This window comes from Sebastes umbrosus, chromosome 9 (genome assembly GCF_015220745.1).
Source record: "Sebastes umbrosus isolate fSebUmb1 chromosome 9, fSebUmb1.pri, whole genome shotgun sequence".
Lineage (NCBI taxonomy): Eukaryota > Metazoa > Chordata > Actinopteri > Perciformes > Sebastidae > Sebastes > Sebastes umbrosus.
In genome coordinates, this window is record NC_051277.1 from 11,829,085 (window position 1) to 11,844,474 (window position 15,390).

The 15,390-nt window shown below is 42.5% G+C and overlaps 1 protein-coding gene across 1 annotated transcript in view; it reads left to right on the forward strand.

Moving 5' to 3' along the window:
* The window catches only part of spata5 (spermatogenesis associated 5), a 121,082-nt gene that overhangs the window by 81,908 nt on the left and 23,784 nt on the right, over positions 1-15,390 (forward strand). The window lies entirely within an intron of this gene.

The window sequence follows — 15,390 nt, forward strand, 5'->3', positions numbered from 1 at the left end:
CATATTGCGAGGCAGGAAGCCAACTTGTTTTCCATTGGTTTGAGTGGTCAAAGATAGGAATGCACCAATCCAACTTTTTCTCTCCCGACACTGATTCCGGTATATTCTGATATTGAGCACCTTCCCAATGCCAATGCTCTGCTTTTTCCACATTTAAAATCTGTATACTTCATCGTTACTCATTGAAATTATTTTTATAAGCTAACATGAGGCCAAGTACTGCTGCGGCACTAAAAACTGAGTTGGCAGCATGCCGTGACTGAATAAATGTAACTAGTGGCACAAACAATGCATTTGTATAATGTACATTTACGAGGACCAGTCACGTTATGGCCAATACCAGATCCAAGTAAAGTCTATTTTATTTATATAGCCCAATGTCACAAATTTACCTCAGGGGGCTTTACAATCTGGACAGCATACAACACCCTCTGTCCTTTTTGACCCTCGCTTTTAATGAGGAAAAAATACTTTTAACGAAGAAAAAATTGAAGAAAAGAGCAACTGAGGAGGGATCCCTCGCCCAGGACGGACAGACGTGCAATAGATGTTTTGTGTACAGAAGATACCAACATAATAAAATTACAGTTTGCTAGTTAACGAATTAGTTAACCTAAATTACAAAGAAATAAATAAATACCCCAATACGATGGGGCCAAAGGGAATTTTTATTTGTTTCATTCACCTCTACTTTGTCGGACTGACAGTAAAAATGTTTCAAATCGTAAGTATTAAACATGTTCAATATTTACGACTCGATATCCTGTTGTGTGTGTGGGGAACCCCGAGGACAGCTGATGACGCAGTCACGTGGGAAGGAAACGATAGCCAATTGAGAACCAAGCTGACTGAAGAAGGAAGCCGTCATTGCAGCCGTGGTTAATGCATGAGCTAATGCAAAACGTGAAGCATAAAATAGTATTAAGATGGACCTCAGATATGGAGGACCAACTTGTTCATTTGTGGCTTCAACGTGAGTGTTTATTTAACGTGTCTCCATGACTTCCATCCATCCCTCCTTTGTGAATTTTCAGTACAAAGTAGTGCAAAAACTAACAACGCTAATTCTTCCTGCCTGTCGTCCGCCATGTTTGTTTACGCTAAAGTCACGTTTGATTGCGAGAGATTTTGCGAGATTTCCGGTTTTGAGAGTCGGGACTCTCGTTGCTCATGAAAGAATATGTTCTCACCACACACTATAGCAACAAAACTGTTAAATTTAACATAACATGTCGTTCAAAATCTGTTAAGATTTAAAAAATCTTTTAGTGTGGGCCAGCCTTTAGAAACAAATATTTTAAAACTTGGGCAAGAAAAGGTAAAGCTACTCATATATCACGTTATCACTTCCTGAATCACCTGTCTAAGAAAAGCATGTCCGTTTTTTCCTAGAAGAACCAGCTGAAGGAAGAGACCACCTTATTGGTCGCTGCCAGAGTTCAGCAGCATTTTGTTTAAATGGCGGCTGGTGTTGAGTTCCTACCCCTGTGTCGTCTCAGCGTTGAGCTAGCTTTGTATTTTCACAGTGCTGCTCCTACCCGCCTCGCAGCCCCACCTGTCGTTTTTGCCGCCGGCTCGGAGAGAGAGGCAACGTTTGGCTGGAACAGCTGGTTGCCTTGGCAACACTTTGTGCCACCGCAGCGGATTGGAACAGGAACTGGCCTATCCATGTCAGTCTGCAGGCAGGATCTGGGCCATGCCTTGTGTTAACAGATTATCTGATTTCCATTCAGACGGCTCGGGTATCGGCCCCACTCCTCCGCTCTCTGGAAAAGCGACCCCGGCCAGCCTCTTTCTGAAAGCCCCCAGAGCCCTCCTCTCTTCTCCCATTTCCTGTCTTAATTACGCACTCCTTTGTGCCGTTGTTGTTTTTTTTTTTTCTTCCTTCCCTCCTCCTCCCCTGCCTCCCCTTCTACTTCTCTTGATCCCTCATCCCCTCCCTTCTCACTGTCTGTCTCTCACTCTCTTTTTTTGTGAAGAGATGAGGACCAAGATTTTGAAGTTTGAAGTCTGTTGCGGGGACCGTCCTTGGCTCTCCCCCGCCACCACCCACCTCCCATCTCCCACATCCCACCTCCCACCACCCACCTCCCAGCTCCCCTTCTCCCTTCCATCGTCTCTCCACCTGAAAGGGAATACTGTGTTTTCGATGCATAAAAGGCTTGGCGCTGTCAACAGGATGAATCCACCAGGGCCCATGGAAAACATACTCAGAGCTGCAGCTACAGTTTCTCTGAAAGGGGAGAGAGGAGGAGGAGGAAGAGGAGGGTGGATGGGTGAGTGAGGGAGGCAGCTGGAAGGGATTACTGTGCAGTTTCATAGGCAGCACAATTACAAACATACCAAGTGTTAACTTGGCTGTGCAGCATAACACCGATGATGATGATGCTTTGGCTCTGGAATTGGGACAATGCTTTTTATTTTTTTGGTGTTTATATGCACGTGTGTGTGTTTGAAGGGTCGATCACAGCTGTGCATAGTTACACACACCTCCTCGAATCCCCTTCACAGGTAAATTAAAGTCTTTCGGTGAAAGAAAACAAGGGAGAAAATAAAAATGTAGAGGTGTTGTTAACACAATGGGCATGTAAACCAAGTGGGCACCTCTGCTGTGACAAAAACAGGTTTGTCGCCGTCCTGCACCGGATCCGGTTACCAAGCCAGCGCATTGAGGCGAGACCAAGAGAGGGTGACCTTGTCTGTGGCGAAATCTGACACAGGTTTTCACATGCTGGGTGGGGGATTTTTTTCCCTCTTTCTCCCTCCCTCTCCCTTTCTCTGTCTTGTTATCTCCTGCAGTAGGTGGCTAATTGCTCTGATGTTGTAGATTACATTTAACGTGCAGCTTTTATTGTTAGTGTGCAGTGCAGTAAGACGTAAAAGAACATATGGTTGAACTGTATTCAAAGTTTCTAGAGTCAGACACTGATTAATTATTTAGGAAAGACACCGAATTTTGGGGAATTGTATATTGTACTTTCCAAATATATACCAGAATGCATTTCTATTTACACTTTATACAGGTTTTCACCTGTTCTTCTCCATTAATAACCCAAATGTAGTAGAAAATTAGCTCAATAAAACCTTGATAATCCTTGAAGAATTATGATTCAGAGCTCAGAAAAGATTCGGAGGGAAGTCATAGAAGGGTTTACGTCAGGTCAATGATCAGTCAATGCTATAAACCCACTTTTCCAATTTACACAATTACTTTACAACATAACAATATGTAAATAAATTACAATAATTCCCCTTAAAACTTTCCCTTTCATGGAATTTAACAAAAAAAAGTGTAAACTTTGCATTCCACATAGTGAAAGTCAGTGAATTGTACTGTACAGGTATAAACCAGAATATAACATATTTGTAAAGAGACAAAGAATACAAAAGGTCACAACATTCACACCATGACAGTGATGTTAGGTGACAACAAGTGTACTATCCAAACACAAAGTTGTTCAGCTTTATAAGTGACATAATAAGTTTGTAATCAAAAACAAAAAAGACATTTCCATGGCTGTTGAATGCTGTTGAGACAACAGAGCCAACTGTCCAAGAGCTTCCAATATGACTGCCAAAGTATCTATACCCTCTGTCGTCTACTGCCCGCTGTGTTTCCTCTTCGTCGACAACTTTTGGTCAACAATATGGTGACGACTGTACCGTTTATCCACATAACAATACTAAGGCAGGCAATAAACTACAGTATATGTTAGTGCTAGATACTTAGTATCACCTTTGAACAGATGTATTTAGACTGAAGTTGTAAGCTTAATCCACCCATAACTTTGAACTAGATTTGTTTTAGGATTTGAAAATGGGAATGAAAACAACACTGCACATGTTTAGACCATCCTCAAAGTGCCTTGATAGTTTATTGTAGCATATAGTGTAAATGTAGGCACTCGGTAGCTGGAATATTAGAGTGGAAAGATGTCAGGGGTTGTGCAAGGTCATACTTTTCTGTGATAGGTGTATTGGATGAAAGTGTTTAGGATGACTCAGTTTACTGTCCCTCATTGGATGTCAGGTTTTATTGTCCTGGCAGCAGCTGTGTCAATGTGTGTACTGTATGTAACTTCCTTTAACTTTAGTCTCAAGTTTTGGTACTTTGCAAAGAAAAGGGTTCTTACTGGGGCTACAAACTATAGTTGCAATAGTTCAACTATGTCTCCATTATTTTTATCTAATTACTGGCATATAACTATAATATAAATAAAAAAAACTGAATGCTCACATTTGAAAAACTAGAACCACCAAATATTCAATATTTTTCTTTGGCAAATTACTTGAACAATTAATTGCTTTTAAAATTGTTCTGTCGATTGAAGATTTAATCAATAAACTAATCTTTCCAGCCCTACTACAGTATGCACTCTGCTGTGTAAAAGGTGTCATGGCTGACATCATGATGAAGGGATTAGGCAGGTGAGAGCGGGAGAGAGCATCTGCCCTGTCTTTTCCCCTCTATGTCTTACTCCAGCTTCGGGTATTGTCTCTATTAACACGTCCCATATTTTCTGTCTGGACACAAACCTACATGTAGAGACTCACACTCCCGTCTCTCACCCCGGCCCAGACTCGGCTCAGGATGAGGGTAAACAAGCTAATGTTTAGATTTCACGGAAGTGGAAACTTATCCGTTCGAGTCGGCTCTGTCACTCAGCAACGTGCCTGTTTATGTTTGTCTCTTCGGTAAGTATCTGTGAGTGGCAGCATATGTGAGCATTCAAGTCTCTGTGTTTTTTTTTGTTAGCCTGTGTGTGTGTGTTGCACACATTCCTTAATATGACGCCTTTGTGTATATGCACAGAGGGGAGTTGCAAACAGGTTGTTGGTGGCCTCCACAGACATTGAGCAGGGCTTTCATGATGATGATGATAGCCATAGTTAATAACTGTACAGGTGATAATGCTGGTGTTGCTTTTGTTATAAGACTCTATAGTGCTGCAACGGTACCGTGCTACAATCAAGAGAGCCAAAATCTGAACTTGAACTGATCTTTAGACTACACGTTGATTAAAAGTCCATCAACCTTTATCTGCAACTGCCCATTGTTCCGACTGCCGATTTTTATTCCTACTGACAAAGGCATGACCCACCACTCCCTCTCACTCTCTCGCCTCTTACTTGTTGCCTTCGTTGGTTGGGTCTGTTAGGTTTGTGTATGAGGAGTGAGATTAGTTAGGTTTGGGGTAAGAATCTCAGGGTAAGCCATTCAGAGGCAGAGTAGGGCGGGTCATTCCTTCGCCATGGTAGGAAAAAAAACCATTGCGACCTGGAAGGTTCGATGATGTATTTTTGTATAATAATTAGCTATGTGCTTCTGTTTGTTGTAGGGGGAGGCCTATTTTTGGAGCAATGGGCCTTCGGAACAATAGGCGTTTGTTTTGGGGATAATGGGCTGTCGGACAAATGGGCTTTCGGCCTAATGGGACATTTGGGATTTCGGAATAATGGTGACAGTTGTCAATACAGTTTTGAAAGGAGTCTGACTTAGATTGAAAATATTTTGCAAAACGGAACCAAGACGCTGTCTTTAAAATGTTTGGGATAGATAAATGTTGTTTTTCTTTTTTTGGCCTTGAGATAATGTAACATCTTTCCTTTATCTTTCATCAAATCTTGAAAAAATATGTAATCAGTAAACACATTAATAATGATCCAGGAGGGTCGCTCTAAGTGAAAAGAAGTTATTTACAGAGGACAAGACATATTTGTCTGTACAGTTGTTTCTTGAATAGCAAAACCACAGTAAAGTATTGGTTGGGTGAAGAATTGTATCTGTTTTGATTTTACTCTTACATCCTAAAATCCACATATCTGATGAAACTGAGCATTAGTTCATTCCACTGCTTTCAAAATGGACTGATTGATGGATCCATGACTTTTTGCTTTCTTCTTTTTGACAAGATTGTACAGTTTAAAGACCTTACGAGTGCTTTTGCAGGTTTTTGACCCTTCACTGCAAATAACGTAACTTTACTTCCAGCCATCGTCCAATGCGTGTATTAGGGTTTTATATTTTGGGGGATTTTTTAATCTGTTTTTGCAGGCAGTCATTGGTTTCCATTAATGTCACTGCAGTATACAAGTGAATTTGCAGGGACTTGCTTGAGGTAATTTATCACAGTCAGACTTCGTATTTCAAAAGTCTGCATATACAGTAAGTGATGCAATAACTGTAGACATAATTGAGGATTGCAAGTTTAAAGTCTCTACAAGTGGATTTTAAGACGATATAGATATGAATGAAAATCCATGACTGTCTTCAAAATAAAATAAATAAATAAAATACTCATATAAGCCTTGGTAAATGGACAGCAGTAAATGTTATGAATATGCCATTTGTTGCAGAAATGTGCAGAAACAAGGGGTATAGTCCTTTAAAATTGCCATAGGTGCAAGGTGAATCTCAGCCTTGTGGCTCTGTCAAATTCTTCAAAGCAATAATCCCTGAAGTCCTCCTCTTTTCTTTCTTTTTTTCCACCACTACATGAAGAGGACGACAAGGGCTGTCAGAGAAACACAAAGCACTCAGGATTGCGTGTTAGGAGCCGCCTGAATGGCACCAGGCCTAACGAGAGCCCGGCAGGGACCCCGAGGTGGGCCTGGCACCTGCAGTCTGTGTCTGGGGGGAAGTGGGGGCTCTGTGTGGGTGTGTGGGGGGGCGGGGGGTGTGGGGAGGAAGGGGATGGGAGGCTTGTGTAAAATGTCAATGTTAATTCTACAGTATGTATGAGGAAATTTAAAGTAATATTTAGCTGTCTTAGTTCAGTATTTCTCTAAATTTATAACTGAATCGGTGGTTATTAGTGATTTAGTGCCTCCGAATTGTTGGGCTTCCTAACATTGCTATCAGATTTACAGCTCTGTCTCACTATGAAAAACTAATTTTAATGCCAACGCTTTATGGATTAATCGACCGACGGAAAATTAATTTGTAACTATTTTGATAATCAGGTTCTCTAATGAGAGAATTTCTGTTATTTGTCTTACATTATTGTTGACTGAATATCTGTGTTTTGGTTCGGGTTCATTTTGCTTGTTGTCACTCCTTCATCCCCGACTCACACCCTTCAACATACATACCTGTGCGTTAAAAAAACAACACATATATACTCCAAGAACACAAATACTGTAGGGGGGGGGAGACAGTAATGACGGTGATAATGGCACTGAAAGCTCAGAGTGAACAAATGAAAAAAATAATCCGAATAACTATTGGAGGACGATTTATCTGAGGCAGCGACTCGACCGAGGAGTTTGGAGGTTGCCCACAGGCTCTGGGGCGGATTATGGAAACCAGACCTGGCGAGTTTACACCGAACGCAAGGCCCCGTAGAATTAAACTGCTAACTGCGGACAGCTCACAGGAAACGCCTCTTTGTAAAGCAAACATACATGTATTTTATGGCAGCCGCTTTACTGCTTTTTTATTTTTGGGCTCCAATGAGTTGACATTTCAACATGGCCTCGGTCTAATTTCCTCTGCTTTTCTTCACCTTTTTTTTTGTCTGGTGGGCGATCCCCAACCCCCCCCCACACACACATACACACACTTACACACACTCTCTGCCCACCTATTCCTATCAAAATAAGGCTGCCTTTTTGGCAGTGGCCATTTTTATTTTCGTGGAGGTGTGAGGGCCAGCCAGTCGGGGTTGTTTTGACAGATTCAGGGACTTTATTGCGGCCCCCAAGGCAGCTGTAGGGGTGTGAGAGCCCCCCACCACCACCACCACCCACCTCCTCACCCTCCACCCCACACCCAAAAGGAGAGCAACACAGCTGCTGCTCCTTCTTCTCCCCCTCCCTCCCCTCATCTCAGCCTCTTCACCTGGTCTCCATATGATTGTGACCCTCAAACACACACACACCATAAAAGGTAAAAGAGGTGTGACATCTAATTCTGTAACGACCCTATGCTCAGCAACACCCACCCTCTGACACACACACACACAACTCTGTGGTCCTGCCAGGATTAGAGTCTGACTCCTGCTGGGGCCACACATGCTAAAAATGAAAATGTGTAAATTCTTGACACTGTAGGACGAAAACAAACACCTAACTGTACATGTGTTAAAGGAAAAAATCTGCTTTGTTACAGCTTAGATCTTATTTTCGTATCCATTCCTATCAGTAATAATAACACTGTGCTCACACAAGTAAATTGATGAGATCACAGTGACATTGCTAAAAAGAGGTCAAGAAACTCGAGCAGACAAAAGATCACGTAGGTTTGAAATGAAACCCCAGATTAGACACATTTATTTGGACGATTTTTATACCCAAACTAATTGTAAAACATCCGATACAGATTATACACAGTTTAATCACTTGTTTTAGCGATGAGGGGTTACTACCGACAATTCAGGTGCACTCGCTTTCGGTTTTACATGCAACTACAGTGATTTAGATAATATGGCTGGGGGTTTGTCTTAAAACTATTTACCTGTTGGAGTTTGTTGTTGTGCAATCGCCTTGTTTCCAAATCTCAGCATTTACCTTGGCAGGCTGGAGTCATACACAGTTCGTAGCTGCACCTACGAAAATGAATGCACTGCAACTTGTGTATATCCCACAAAATCAATTTGTGTGTAATTAACGTAATCATAAACCAGGAAATATAAAGAGTGGTGAACGCCTCATGGGGAGGAGGTCGGGATGGATGGGAGGGTCAAAAAATACAGGACTTTTTCCCAGGAGACCGGCGTTCATTTTGTTAGTAGTTAGTAGTTAGTAGTTAGTAGTTAGTAGTTTTGTTGCCTAAACCTAAGGAAGTTGTTTCCTGTGAAGACGGAAATTTTATTTTGAAAAGATTGCATGCATGTAACGGTCGGAAATGTACACGTGCTGCTGGAACTCTCGTAGGAAAACGAACGAAAAAAGGAGGGATAACTTTTTCGTAAGATTTCAATGCGAACCGTTGAATCTGTCGACCTTGATGAGGACAATGTAATTACTTAAAAAAAAAAAAAAGTTCTAATAAACCAGAATTACCCTCTTATATATGCAGAATTTAGTGGGTTGAATTAATCCATTAAAGCCCCTAAACATGTTTTAAAATAAAGGTTTCAATTAAAAGTTTAAAAAAGATTAAAATCAGTTTGAAGATGTTCCTCCACAACGACATGTATTTGTTTTAGTAGAAATCTGGCATTGTGCAATTCTTGTGTTCTACATTTTGTAGGAAAATACTAACTAATTTGCAGTCTTTTCTTTTTTGCCTCCCAAATGGGATTGTTTTGCATGCCAAAGTAGTCATTTTTCCAAGAAAGAATATCACTTGTTCAAATGATTTATACCTCATTTTGAAACTACAAATCATGACTTGGTCCTGGCAGTGCAGAGCATGTGGGACAGTATGGGGTTAACAGCGCCAGAGTTATTTGGTTCTTGGACACGGTGGCCTCGCCTGCCGGATGCAAGTTTGACTCAAGGGCAAAATCCAGAGTGAAAGCCTCTCATGTTTTTGACTGGTTGCCAACTCTGCTTCTCTCTCTCTCTCTCTCTCTCTGCTCACTCGCTCTCTCCCCCTGTCATTCTCATCTCTCTCTCTCTCTCCTCCCCTCTCTCCCTGATTTACTCTCTCTTTTTCCCCACTCGGTTCCTCCTCTGATCCTCTCCCACATCAAAATCAGGACTGACATAAAGTAGGTCCAGTGTCCCTCTGAACACAGCGTGGCCTCATCCAAAGTTATGTCATCTTTTTAGAAAGACGTTGTGTGCGCAACTCTTCAGTAGATAGTGCAAATCTGCTTTAACTACAAGTCACTATACGTGGGATTTGAAGGAACCGAAAATCCCAAATCCAATTGTGGTTCACCTCAAGATTTGCTACAAGGGTTTTCCTCCAAAAAGCTCCTGGAGTTCACACCAAAAGCCAACAGATTCATGTACCAAAAGATGTGTATCGGCATTAAAAACAAACACCCATATTAAACTAATCATTGCAATAGCTTCAGGTCATGGGTGCCTGATCTTCATGCTGTGAGGTTGAGCAGAGAGATCAAGGTACAAAACACTTGTCTGGTGAAATTTTATGAGTCTGTTAAACATTCTGCTGCATTAATACACACCGCACACCAGGGCATGACTGGATTCTGTTGCTTTTTGTGTGGCAAAAGGGTCAAAAGTGGAACAAATTAAATAATGATAGTAGGACTGCCCCCTCTTAGTCGATTAGCAGACTAATCGGCCGTCTTGGTCTTAGTTGACTAAGATTTCTTTAGTCAATTAGTGCTTTTTTATGCTGAATTACTTATCTCTAAGAAACTTCTGTGCACATCTCTGGTAAACACAAGATTTAAAGTGCTGCTTTTGTGTGATTCTTTGTGGAGAAACTCCGTTTTACAGATCTGTCGATTAAACCAATTAATCGATTAGTCGACATAATCGTATTAATCTTAGTCCCTTAAGGATTTCTTTGGTCGAGGACAGCCCTAAATGATAGGCATCTTTTGTGTTATGGAATATGCAAAAATAGCCCGTTTCATAATAGAAGTGCCGTGGATGCCATACAATCTTGCCTTTTAACGTGTGTTGCACAATCACTGTTAGGTTCGGAAGTATTCTCAGCTATGAAAACAAACTCCCTCCCAAAACACGCAGGAAACAAAACCTGGTTCTGACAACGCCTTAGGACTTGTCTTTGGAATCGAGTTTCTCCCTAAAGAGAGCGGGGAAATCCATCAAGGCACAACATTGTTGTCCATTGGCTGCCATATCCCAAATATTAGCAGTTACTTTCACTGATTAACAGCTAAGTAGACTGCCATTGAAGTTTATAGAACAAGTATAATACCTAATAGATTGTTTTTCACCTGATGAAAGCCATCATTGCTTGTATTAAGTCAGTACCCTGCATTCATTTCCCCAATCTGAACTCCAGAAGTTGACCTCTCTGACCTCTCTGTGAGCGTTTGGTTCCCATTGCACTCTCTGCATTTTTTTGTTTGGTGTGTGTGTTCTGCATAAATCCAGGGTGGCCCATCTCCGAGTCAGTATGACTCACCAAGGCCTCTGAGGATTGCGGACTGACAGGTTAGGAAACCACATACAGCAAATGCCTCCAGGCAGGGAACAAAGTCAACTCGTGTCTCCTCAGGCGAGCCACCTATTCAGCCAGACAGCCTTGCTATCATCCTGCACGTTGGAAAAAAGCACCAACAAAAAAAGAGTTTTTTAAAGAAAAGAGAGACTTCACCAGATGTGCGTGGAAGAACTTAGTCATCATGTTCAGTGTCATGGACCCAGTGTTTCCTTTCATTTGATCTGAAGGGAGCGTGAGCCACAAAAGCAGATCTGATCTTGATTTAGCCGCACCGTGTCTAAGCTCCCATCTAAGAATAAGACACCTGAATTGCGGGGGCGTCCGTTTGTAAACAGTTTGTAGACGTAGCTCAGAGCAGGTCAGATTGAAGCCGGCCAAGAATGTGCTCGGCAACAACGCTCCGAGGAGAAGATTCCCAGCATTCCTCGCTGGTTAGGGAGAGGTACCGGCCTTCGCAGATAGGAAGTCGTCTGTCATTAGGGGGTAATCACTTCTTGAGGAGGATTGCAATGCCTGGAATGATTACTGTTGTTATCGGCAGTGAAACTCGCCGCAGAGAGAGCAGATGAGTTTTTTTTTTCCCTCTCTCTTTGTGTGTTTTGATCAGCTTGGCTGGTCCAGCATATAGGCCTCATTTGTTTTTCACAACTTTCTCACCATCGCACTTGATTTCGCTTTCCACAACTGCGTAGATGTAGTGGTGTGTAAATGCCTCATTGTTGACTTAGAGATAGTTGGTATTTCTTACCTAGGGGCACTTCTAATTACTAATGGCTCATGTGTAATGATGCCTATCATGTCAGTGGTGCAACAAGGTGGATGCGATCTGTCATGCAGACTCGTGTAAGAAAAAAAATAATTCATCCAATTGCATTTTGTTGATAGTGGTTTTCTGTCTCCCACGCCACTTATCTCTGTTTGTTTGCAGGGTTTTGGTCCTGTAGTCCTCTCAAGTGGGTTTGTCTGGGTCTCTTGGTCTGGCTGTTTTTGTCCTCTCCTCTCTTTTTTCCCTCCCTCCTTCTTCTCTTGCCCTCTGCCAGTCGAGCCAAAGCTTCAGGTGGAATGATGCCGTTACGAAAAGAGCCCGTCAACGCTTGCCCGACATGCCAAGCCAAGTATTTGTCTCTCGGGGTCCCCCCTCACCTCCTCCTCCTCTTCACTCTCCTCCTCCTCCTCCTCCTCCTCCTCCTCCTCCTCCTCTCCTACCCCCACCCCCACCCCCGGATCCTTGAGAACAGGAAGTGTATCTTGTTAAGTGATGGATGGGCCCCCTGCTCTTGCTGAGAGGAAAGAAAAAAAAAACCTTTCTTTCCCTCCAGGGCAGTCAGATGAGTTTAGCAGTCTCAAAGCTGAGGGTCGGCTCTGCTTTTTGGGAGCACCTTGGAGCCCTTGGAGCCTGAGCGCCTGGAAGCCACGGGCACTTCTCCATTATGTGTGTGGAGAGAATTAACGGCTGATAAAGTAGCAGGCGGCGTCTTTGCATTGGAAAAATGGATCAGAATTTAAAAAGCCGAAGAGCGTTTACCGGAATTGTGCATTTATGTGCATGCTACATGCGTTTTGTTTGTTGGCCTGCACGGGAGTGTTTGTGTCTGTGTGAGTTATTTAGCCGAAGGTCAGCAGGTTTGTGTTGGCAAGCAGCCACCAGATTCTTCCAGGGGAGAGCAACTCAGGAAGTGTCCCTGGCACGTCCTCTGCATAGTGCAATACGCACTGCCGCGACTGGCTCGACCTGCTGTGACAACCACAGACTACAATCCCCGCTGCACCCGTCTCACCTCCTGCACACGCACAAACCTACAATACCCACTAACCTTGACATCAAACTACTTCTCACATGTTTTGTTTTATAGTTGTTTTACCAGATGCATCTTATCAAGTCCCCGAAGTCTCGATTTCCTTATGACTTTAATTTAATGCTGCAGCCCTCAAACCTGCTATCCATCCATCTCCCAGCAGGTCTCCCCAGCAGCCATCCTTTGAATCACAGTGACGTTATTCCTCTCCATCCGTTTTATACCGATGCGTTCGTCACCACACAGCCAGACCCTCTCCTCAAGTGGAAGAATCCAGAGACCTGAAAAACAAGAACATTTCCTCTCATGATCCATTGCGCCTTTGTCAGCCATGGCTCTGTTGTGGTTACCTAAGGGTAGCTACTAATGTTTGTCTCCTGTTTCCATCCTCTCATGTTCCATACACATACACAGGGACACCAAAAAAGCAACAGATAAAAGGCAGGAAAACTGTCCATCGCCCCAGTGAACGGGAATTGGTTATCCAGAGGGGAAATGAAGAAAACCATAAAACAAAACTCTTAAAATTGCATCCGGCACACTTTGCAAACAGATGGACTTAAAATGCAACACGGCAAAGACTGTTTGATGGTTTCTGTCATAGTACCTCGAGTATAGTGCTGCATCTCATGATGTTTTTTTCTAAATCGTTGAGGTTGATTTTCAATCATGGAAGCAACAGGTGTCAAAAACAGGTTCAAATTCCCATTTTTTTCGAGGCACTTTAAAGACTTCTTGTTCATTTTGGAGGTTTTTGAGGTTCAAGATGTATTCTTGACCTCAGAAATGGCAGATGGAAAAATCAATCTTTCATTTATCTTTTTCATTATTGTTTCAACCCAGTGGCCAGAAAAAAACATTGATATTGGAAGTTTCTGCAAACCATGGATACGTTGAATGTCGACATAAATTCATAAATATATTTCATATCAGCTTTGTATCACGCTTGCAGAAATGCAATGCCATGTGGTTAATGTTGTGAAATTATTGGTTTGGCAACAAAACTACTTGGTTAAGGTTAGAAAAAAGATCATGGTTTGTGTTCGAATAATAATGTAATAATATACCAATGTAACGTAACAACCGTAATAACACAACAAAACCACTATAGTCAGTTTTAGGACAGAGCTACAACTTGTTTCAACTGTCACTGTACTTTTCAGACTAATCAATTAAGCATTTGGCCTATAAAAATGTCAGAAAAACAATGAGAATACCCTTCACAATTTCCCAGAGCCCATGATGACATCCTTAAATGACTTGTTTGGTCAAAACCAACCGTCCAAAACCCAAAGAAATATGGTTTCTTCACACACTTCAGAAGCTGAAACCAGCAACTGTTTGACATTTTTGCTTGATAAATAACTTTTAATGATTAATCAAGTATAACAACTGTCAAAATTGTCATTTCAGTATTACTTGGGTATAGCAGGACAATCTACATAGGTTAAGAATTTTAGTAGGGCGGCAAAAACCCATCGAGCAAAAAGGATGCAGGTCGACATAGTATAAATGTTCATAGACAATGCGTATAAAAGAATGAAGGAAGTTGCCGGGCCTGGGAGATTCGTGGTGCGCGCAGAGAAGCAGGAATAGCAGTGTGATGTCTATGTAAACAAGAGTTCAAAGGCTGCTGGTCCGGTCCCTCCAACCTTCACTGATCACTCCTGACGTGACCTCCTGCATGGCTTGCGTCTGCGTGTGTCTCCTGCCTCGTCTCCGCTGGCCGGGGTTTAGCCCCGCTGTGGCCTGTCTGGCCCAAAGCCAGGGGCTCCACTGTCTTTACAACCAGGCCTCACTGTGTCTTGGGGGAAGAACAACAATGAAACTGTCAGTTCCAGTTGATGTTTGTTTTTCTGTTGATTCTTCATTCCGGCGCTGAAATTAAATGCTAATTCACGGCGGGTCAAATGCATTTTGCTACTTTCAAACCCCGCTGTTCTTCGGCGAGCTGGCCGGTCATATGGATACAAGACCCAAACCAAACAATACCACGCCATACCACAGCTTGTCACGGCCTGGCTGAGGAGAGCGAATGGAGACACAGCATATTTGTCTGTCCGTCTGCCTGTCTGTGTTGGAGAGGCGCCTGCCACTTAATGACGTCTGACAAGCGAGACAGCGGCGGCTTTGGGTACTCAAGGACTGTTTTGGGGTCAGGGAGATGTGATCTGTAGGAAGTGGAGGGTTTATCAGATAATGTCAACATTGTCTCCACGCTGACTGCTAGAAGTGAAAGACTTACATTTCACAGTTTGCATTTTAGGCATTTGGTTCTTGGTCCTGTCTAAATAAGGCATACAATCAATGCAGGAGTAGAGGAAACTTTAGTTCCTAGGTCTCCACTAAGCAAGCAGTGAGGCGGTCAAAGTTCAGAGCCATGGTGTCCTGACAGTATTTTTGTGGTCATGTACAAAAGATTTTATATTTCAGTTGAATTTAACACATGTTACCCTCAGCAAAGCCAAAGAGGATTCCACTGATGCTCATCATATTGATGTGAAAGCCTTAACTTGATGGACTTGTGTGTGACAATTT